Genomic DNA, 9,362 nt, shown 5'->3' with positions numbered 1-9,362 from the left:
AACTAATATCACTCTTGTGAAAAAATAAATACACTTTAGCAGAATTTAAAAAATAATACTTATGTAAATAATATACTTTAAAAAAAAACATACTCAAGTAGAAACTGAATACTTATATGTCTTTTAAATATGGTCAAAGTGTACTATGTGTTAAACCATTGCGAGAAATAATGATAATTAATAGTATATCTCCTACATATGTGCTTATCTGACTATGAATGAACAATGATTATAAAAATACTCTGTACACCGATGTGAAATACAGTACGTTACAAAAGCATTAAACACATACTGTACTTCTCTCTCATAAGTGTCACTGTCAAAAAATTAATGTAGAAAATAGAAAATCTTGTAGATCAATTAAAGAAAGTGCTGCTTGGGTTGAGCATATATATGAGGTATAAAAAAATATATATATATATATATATATATATTTATTTTTTTTCTTCAATGGAATGTCATTCCAAGCTTGCATGACTCAACTGTCTTTAGTGATCCAATCATGTAAAGATAAAGGGGTCCAATGTTGTTCATACAGGTCAAACTCGTTTCGTTTTGTTTTTGTCTTCACGAGTGAAAGGTTTAAAATGCATTTAATTGCATTATCGCTAAATCTTGTACTGTATGTCAAACTTTATCTCTACATACATTATGAATACTTAGGTATGCCTAACATTAAAGTCGAACATTTCTGAGAAACCAGGGCAAGAATACTTTCATTTTCTAATTCTCCAAAGACTATTTTTATTTGTGCAACTGTAATCAAACACATTTAAAACTTAAAACAATTAAAACTTACAACTTAAAATTCAAGATTTAACAAAAGAAAAAATTGACAAAAGACATGACCTAGCTTAAATTTAAAGTAAAAAAAATTTTTTTTTAATTTAAATGTAACATTTTACTCCACACACTAACTCAAATAAAATCTGACACAAGACCAAAGAACAAATCAGACTGTCAAGCTTGCTATCAAACTGATCAAATTCTTGAGCACTTAAATATAAACTAACATCACCCTCCGGAAAAAAGGTAACTTTAACATAATTTTAAAAAGAGTACTGAAATATACTTTAAAATAATATTAAATGTGAACTGAATATAATGTTTAGATGCTTATTGCATGTTGATTGCAAATAATGAAACTGTATAATAGTTTAAATTTATATTAAATGCAATTTGACCAAGTAATGTTTATTTGTAATTTCATAATAAAAAAACATTGTCTGTAAAATACAGTTGAAGTTGAAGTTGAAATATCTTTAATGTCCCCAAGTGGCAATTTGGTTCACAACAAGTAGCCAACACATACACATTCGCACAAAACACATAAAACCATAAGGTAATAGGTAAATAAAAACATAAATACACATGTACCTATAGTTTGTTGAGAAACCCAACAGCTAATGGTACAAATGATTTCAAATATCTGTTGGATCTGGCACGTTTTCGGTAAGTATACCTCCTTCCTGATGGTAGGAGGCAAAATTCAGAGTGTAGTGGGTGAGTGATGTTAACCAAAATGGCCATTGCCCTCTGTGTAGCTCTGGCCTCATATATATGCTCAATGCTGTTAAGATCAATGCCAATTATTTTCCGACATATGCTTACATTTCTCCCCAATCTATTTTTGTTAGTTACGCTCAAATTGCCAAACCAGCAGATCATAGCAAAGGTTAAAATTGATTCAACAAAGGATGAATAAAAAGCTTTCAGAAGTGATCTATCAACATTAAACCCATTCAACTTTCTTAAGAAAAAAAGTCTCTGATTAGCTTTTTTACATATATAGTCTGTATTGGTGTCAAAATTCAATTTGTCATCTACAATGACACCCAAATACTTGTATTGGCTTACCACATCAACCACTATGCCATCAATCAAAGTTGAAGCTGTGGTTGAAGGATTACGGCGAAAGTCAATACACATATCTTTAGTTTTAGAGACGTTGAGGTGGAGATATGAGTCCTTGCACCATGAGATAAAATTGTCCAAAACTGGTCCATGACCCTCCTTGTGATCCTGCAGAAGACTAGTTATCACAGTATCATCAGCATACTTAATGATATGCCTTGATTCAAACATACTCTGACAGTCATTGGTGTAGAGCACAAATAAAAGTGGTGACAAAACACACCCTTGAGGTGACCCCGTTGAACACATGAGGACCTTAGATAAAGTGTTATTTACCCGGGTCCTCTGTGGCCTCAAGATTAAAAAATCCACCAGCCAGCAAATTGTACCATCAATATGAAAGTCAATATCAGGAAATTGCAAGAGTCTGTGAGCAAGAATATGAGGCTGCATACAGTTGAACGCTGATGTAAAATCAACAAAACACAAGCGAGCATGTGTCTTCTTGCCCTCTAAATGTCCAGTAACAAAGTCCAGCAGTGTTGCTGTGGCATCCTCAACCCCCTTTCTTGGTAAATATGCAAATTGTAATGGGTCAATCATGCTCTGAGTCATGCAAAGTAAACTCCTCCTTACAATGCGCTCAAAACCCTTCATCACAAGAGATGTCAGGGCCACAGGACGATAGTCATTCAACACCTTTGGAGAGGGAACTCTTTCCATATCCCTGGGACTTTTCTTTGTGATAGTGAAAGTTGAAAAATAAAAGCAAAAATACTTTTCAGAAACAGAGCACAATTTTTAAGCAATCGGCCGCTGATGTGGTCAGGCCCCTGGCTCTTCCTTATGCTCGTTTGCTCAAGAGTCTTCCAGACATCTATCTCATCAATCAAAATCTTACTTCCCTCAGACTCAATTCTAAATTCAGCCAGATCGTCATTAAGGTAATGGGAGTCAAATCTTGAATAAAACTGATTCAGCTCCTCCACCAAATCAGAGTCAGGTTTGTCAGATGTAACTACCCCTTTTCTCTTATCACTCATTCCCACCATGGCCTTAATCCCTTTCCAAGCACAGTAAGCATTGCCATTGTTCAGTTGATCTTCCACCTTATTCTTAAACTGACTTCTGGCCAATTTTATTTCATTCTTAACCAACCTTTGAGTCTCCTTTTTTTTATGTATATCATTCTGTTGAAAAGCTATTTTTTTCTTATTAAGAACGTGCTTAAGTGATCTGCTCACCCAGGGTTTATTATTGGGGTATAATGTAATCTTCTTTTTTGGAATAATCATTTGCTCACAAAATTTGATATAGCTTGTCACAGTGAGAGTTAATTCGTCTAGATCAGTGCATGAGTCCTTAAAAACGTCCCAATTAGTACTATAAAAACATCCATTCAATTCTTTAATTGCGTCATCTGTCCATACAGAGACCTCTTTACGCTCAACTTTGCCTCTCTTAAGGGCTGATTGATAGACCGGGCCAGAAAGACACAGCTATGGTCAGAAGAACCCAGGGGTGACATTGCGTAAGATTTATAGGCATTTTTAACTGTACCATAGCACATATCTAAATTTTTTCTATGTCTAGTAGGACAACTTACATATTGATAAAAGTGCCCAAGATGTTTCTTAAGACTACACGTATTAAAATCACCAAGTATAAAATGCGGGGCATCGGGGGAAATATTTTGTAAACGGTGAACAAGTTCGGTAATTTCAGCTACTGCATCTGTCAAATTAGCTCTTGGGTGGATATAAACCAGTGTAATGAAAATTTGAGGAATTTCTCGTGGCAAATAAAACGGACGCAATGAGATAGATAAAAGTTCGATATGTGGGCTACAGATAGATTCCCTTACTATGACAGTTTTGCACCAGCGAGGGTTAATGTATAGACACACGCCCCCTCCTTGTGTTTTACCAGTCAGCTGTGCGTCTCTATCCAACCGAATAGGCTGGCCAAAGCCATCAATTTCAAGATCCTGGTCCAAATCATGTTCTTTTAACCAAGTCTCAGTCAAAGCTATAACACAAGCATTCTTAAACTCCAGTCTGAATTTAACATTTGCCTGCAGTTCATCCACTTTGTTCCTTAATGATTGCACGTTTCCAAGGACGACCGAGGGAAGTGGCAGGCGGCGCAATCCAGCTCTGCGTAACCTCCGTCGCTCTCCTCCCCTCCGGCCACGCTTTCTCACCCGACCCGCGGCTGCTGTCACCCGCAATCCGGCAACAGACCCACGCTGTCTTCCGCATGCTCCACTGCCTCGTCCGCTGATCCTGAGCTCCGTTTGTCGATCGAGGCAAGCAGACCCACATCTGCGAATCTCTGGTGGAACTTCATCGCAAATAGTCCGCAGGGTCCGCAACGTGTTGAACAAATCCATGTCAATCACTGAACACTGCAACACTCCTATCCACCGCCGCCATGACAAACGAGATACAAAAAACAAACACGACAGACATGGACACACGCGGCTACTGCTGCATGTAGCCACAGCAAGGCAGCGCCAATTGCCAAGTGTAGTTCCTGCTGATGAATGTACCATCTCTGATGGAATCGTTCGTGTTTTTTTTCTGCATTAGCACTATTTTACTAATGCATTGCTTTACTGGATCCTTGAACTTTCCCAAAAGAATGAGTCAATCTTTCGTTCGTTATTTGGCTCAGCTCGGTGTTCATCTTCAGTTCTCTCTTCACAGCAGTTCAGTCAGTGTACTGTTTGAGTACATGAATTACTCTGGGATATTGGTTTGTTTGAACTCAGAGGGAGTGTCAGCCACATTAAAAAAGTGAACAGCTTAAGTCATTTCTGGATTAATGCTTATTAAAGTGTAACTAAACCCCTGCTCAGAGCCTGACTCCACCGACTGACAATATTTGAAAAATGCTGAAAAGTGGGCAGATCACAGCGGAGATAGAGGGGACGAACGTAGGGCGGGGCTGAGCGAGTGCTGCGTGATCCTGAGACCTGCAGTGACGGATTGATTGACAGCTGCTGTCAGAGACGCTAAAATGGAGAGTGACTGTAATGACGCAAGTAGCTTTGCAACAGAGCGATCATTTGAAGTAGAGGACTTTTCTCCCCCACTTTCACCTGAAGTGGAGGTTGTCGAGGTGTCTGTTCATATCAATTCGAGCCGCTGGCTCAAACTGCGGTCTTAACTCCCGCAACTCGCCGCTTTTCAGCGCGAGCTGTGTGGAGAAGCCCATTTCCACCTCCATTGCGTTGGAGAAGCAATCCCATGTAAAACGCAGTTTGCACACTCGAGCTCTAGGCGGGGACTTGCGGTCTTCCAGGCCAAATGCATGCAACCACTGGCGCTTAATTTTAAAGTCTGCTGGTAAACTATGCAGTCCAGCAGTGCTGTCGCAACCAGCAACACACCTCCGTACCATCCTGACCACTGTACTAAATACAGATAAATTTACGCTAACTTGAAGATCTAAATAACTATATAATTGCTATGCTAAATAGATGCTATATTAGTCTATCCTGGTCGTTACCTATACTCGCAATTCCAGCTCCTGACTCACTACAGTCATTTTGATGGTTTTATACTGCCAAGGGCGTGGTAGCTCGTACCAAGGGGCATGGTGAGCTGGAAACTGCTTACGTCACCTGCCACCGCTTACGTCACTTGCCACCGCAACATCCAATAGGAAAAATCAACTGCAGTAGCCACCGTTCAACCTGAAGAGGGCAGCACTCACACGTTTTTACACCATATATTGTAGAATGAAAACACTTTATACTCAAATGTCAAAAAAGTTACTTGAATCAATGAACAGCACTAATAAAGCCCCATTCTTATAGATCATTAACTAAAAAAAAGTTGGTTTAGGGTTTAGTTACTCTTTAAAGATGCGAATCGTTTAAAACGATTCAGTTCGATTTAGTGAACTGAATGATTCGTTCGTGAACCGGATATCCAGACTGCTTTGTTTTGAACTCTCTCTCACAACAGACACGGAAGAGAAGAGAATGCTGAATAAAGTCGTCGTTTTTGCTATTTTTGGACCAAAATGCTCCGCTCGCGGTCTTCGGATTGAAGAGCGCGCTGAAAGACGGAGAGGAGACCGCTCTGACGCCGGTTTCATATGAAATTTAAGGTGACTGACTCTGAGGCGATCGGATACCGGTTCCATACCCAACCCTTCTTTTTTTTAAGAAATATATTTTTTGATAAACGAACCCAAAACTGTCTATGTCCTGGCTGGAGTGTGATGTGATTTGTGTCATGTGCAGGTGCGATGGATCGCGTACAAACCAATAGGGTGTCTGAATGGTATATGTTTATACTTCTCATCCAGCCACAATCAAATTCACTCCATCCGGATGGCGCGATTTATCTGGATAGTTATTTTTTTTTAATGATGACAAATGAAAACAAGCTGAAATGAAATAGCAGTAACGAGCCTATTTTTAAAATGTAAGGAGTATAAAGTACAGATACTTGCGTGAAAATGTAAGGAGTAGATGTAAAAAGTCGGCTGAAAAATAATTACTCAAGTAAAGTATAGATACCCAAAATTTATACTTAAGTAATTTAACAAAGTATTTGTACTTCGTTACTTGACACCTCTGGATGGCACACTTCTTTCTGGCTCATGACCATGAAGCCTGCTTTCCCTTGGATGCAACTGATTTCCGAGACCAGGCTCAAGCCCAACAATGCCTGAACTATGATCATCATTTGAAATACACACTGTATAACATTGGTGACTTGGTTTTAATGGATGATCCTGCCCACCTTCACAACAAACTGTATCCACGTGTATGAGGTTTTGCAACCACTATGCCCCTTTGGTAGTTCCACCCCAGTTCATTTTGAAGTTTGGGATGTATCTAGACCTCATGCAAAAGCAAAAAACATTCATTACAATTGCATGAAACTGTACATCACTTACTTAAAGGACTACACATACCCTCACCTCCCCTTCCTCCCCTGTTTAGCCCTGTGCTTCCCAGAAAACGTCGATTGCCTTACCATTTGAGGGATTTAGCATTTTACTGATTTGCTATGTACTGGGCTAAGACGTAACAATAAGAATATGAATGCAGAGTTTCTTGATATACTGATTCCATATGGGCCTATGTGATCTATGTTGTATTATTGTTAAACATGTTTTATTTTTATGTCTTGCTTTTGGATTTATTATAAAATTTCTATTGTAAATGTTTTTTATATTTTTACTGTACTGAAGTATAAAGTATAGCAAGTGCAGAAAGTCACAAAGTCTCACGTTATACGAGCGTAAGGGATGCTCAGGGGTTTGTTGTAGAATGTACATGTAGAAATGGTAGTGGGAGTTTCCGATTAGAGAAACTGGAGCAAGAGAGCAGGTCCCAGTTGAAGGATAGTAGTTATTATGCGCCAGCAAACGTCCAGAATTATGATTGATGAGACCTTTGACCTATGAATTATTTCCAGATGTGCCCTTTGACCTATGAATTATGTCCAGATGCGCCCCATCCGGCATGCGTGAAATTGATCCGTCATGCTTTGAGTTCCGGGAGGTGATGTTGTTTGTTCAGTGACCAAGTGATGAATGAGTTCCATTGAAGAATTTGTTTGAAGATTATATGGATCGTTTCCATATTCGGACTCTTCTGGAAGCGTCTGTGTGTTACGCGAGCGCGGTATCAGGTTGCAGCCTGTAATGCTCGAGCGCGCGCTCTCACTGTGTGTGTGCGTATGGGTACGTGTAAACTGTGATAAAACAAGTACGTTTTGATGAAGGATAAATATAATAAATGATTTTAACAGATCGTGAGATCATGTGTGTCTGGATGTCTGTGTGTGTGTGTGTGGGGGCGGGTGTGTATGCATTTAATATACCGTTTATATAAAACAATTCTCAACGTATTAATAAACTGCGAATAAACCAATAAAAATATAAATTCCCAGACATTATTTTGAAAGTCTCCCGCGTGCGAGCACTACGATTCATCAATGAGTTTCACAACATTTTGTCTTGTTTAAATTAAATCTGTGTCGCGAGCCCTCTATCTCTCTCTCTCTCTCTCTCTCTCCGCCTGCGTGAGCGCATGCTCCTGTCATTTCGGTCTGCTGCAAAAGATAAAGTGGATAAGTAGAGAAAACGTTTTAAATGCACTACATCTCTCACGACTGAGCTATATAACTTTTAATGTTTAAATAAACAGACTCGCTTTACATCTGTTGTCCGGCGGTTCTTGTTTATATTTTAACTAAGTGTCTTATTTTAATCATGTTATTCTTATATGATCTAGAATGGATAAGCGGTCTACGCAGTTGATTATCGTATCTAACTCCGTCTCAAACGTGGTTCAAAGCGTTTTTAGTTGTTTAGCTAAAATTACATCTATTTTGAATATGAATCAGCTTTTATTCTCGTCATTTGGTGTTGGAGCCGTTTATTTCACAGTGTTTCTAGCTACGATGCAGACACGGCTCGTCCTATACAGTAGGATATATATAATTTTCAGAAAAGTGGTCCGGAGAACATTGTTGGAATGTTTACAGACAGGTCTCATGCGGATATCTTCACTGCCGTAATCTTACACTTTGTTTTAAGAAGCTTGCTTGAATAACATCAAGGTAGCTTAGAGCCTGTTTCGGATTAAACCGTGACGACATGGTCGTAAAAGACATAGTCCTGGTTATTTTCACAGACTTTAGACTCTGTTTGTCAACAGAATGCTATGTTTACCCATGTGGAAGTAATCACACTGAAACGTTCACGGTGTCTCATACAAACCTTTCATAAATAAAAATGTTTACCATCACACCTTGTATCTCTACAAGATGATGAAGGGCAGTGTATTAAAAATAAGAATAAGCACCCAAACAATGAGAACTTTTGTTTTAACAAATAAATCAAATTTAGTAGATTTTTCCAACCTAAACTCGTAATGCTCTAATGCAGGGGTTATAAGTAGTCAAATGAGCCTCTGATGAATGCAAGGCGCTCACAGAGAGTTTTCTTCATGCATTAGACCTAGACTCAAAATCAGTTGTCATAAGTTTGTATGCAACAAAATAAACTTTTAGAAAGGCACTGTCTCACAGAATCTTATATATATATATATATATATATATATATATATATATATATAAAACTTAATTTATTTACGTATCTGACTTTCTCTTCAAAACACTTTTTGTTTTTGTTTTACAAACTACTGTTTGTAGTTAAATAACATCTTTAACCTAAAACATTTTTCATTCAAACTCTCTAAAGTACACACTTACAAACACACACACACACACAGCTTTCACAGACCCCCACAAACTGCAAACAACATTTTTAAGTTTGTTTTATTATTTAGCTGTAGCTTAGAACCTAATGTAATTATTTTAAGCATTATTACAAGTATAGATGCTGAAAGAGCTCATTAACCTGTTTAACTCTAAAAATGTGAATAATGTTGCTTAAGACTAGTCTGACAAATAGAGGTATTAACATAAAACAAGCCTGGAACCAATTTGAAGCATTCTAACAATGAGTTCTACCAT

General features: G+C 38.2%; 1 protein-coding gene across 1 annotated transcript in view; it reads left to right on the top strand.

Moving 5' to 3' along the window:
* LOC132130933 (calcium channel flower homolog) overlaps positions 1–9,362 on the top strand; it is a 364,794-nt gene that overhangs the window by 194,862 nt on the left and 160,570 nt on the right. The window lies entirely within an intron of this gene.

Source organism: Carassius carassius, chromosome 47 (genome assembly GCF_963082965.1).
Source record: "Carassius carassius chromosome 47, fCarCar2.1, whole genome shotgun sequence".
NCBI classification, from domain to species: Eukaryota; Metazoa; Chordata; class Actinopteri; order Cypriniformes; family Cyprinidae; genus Carassius; species Carassius carassius.
This window is presented reverse-complemented; position numbering and strand designations above follow the sequence as displayed.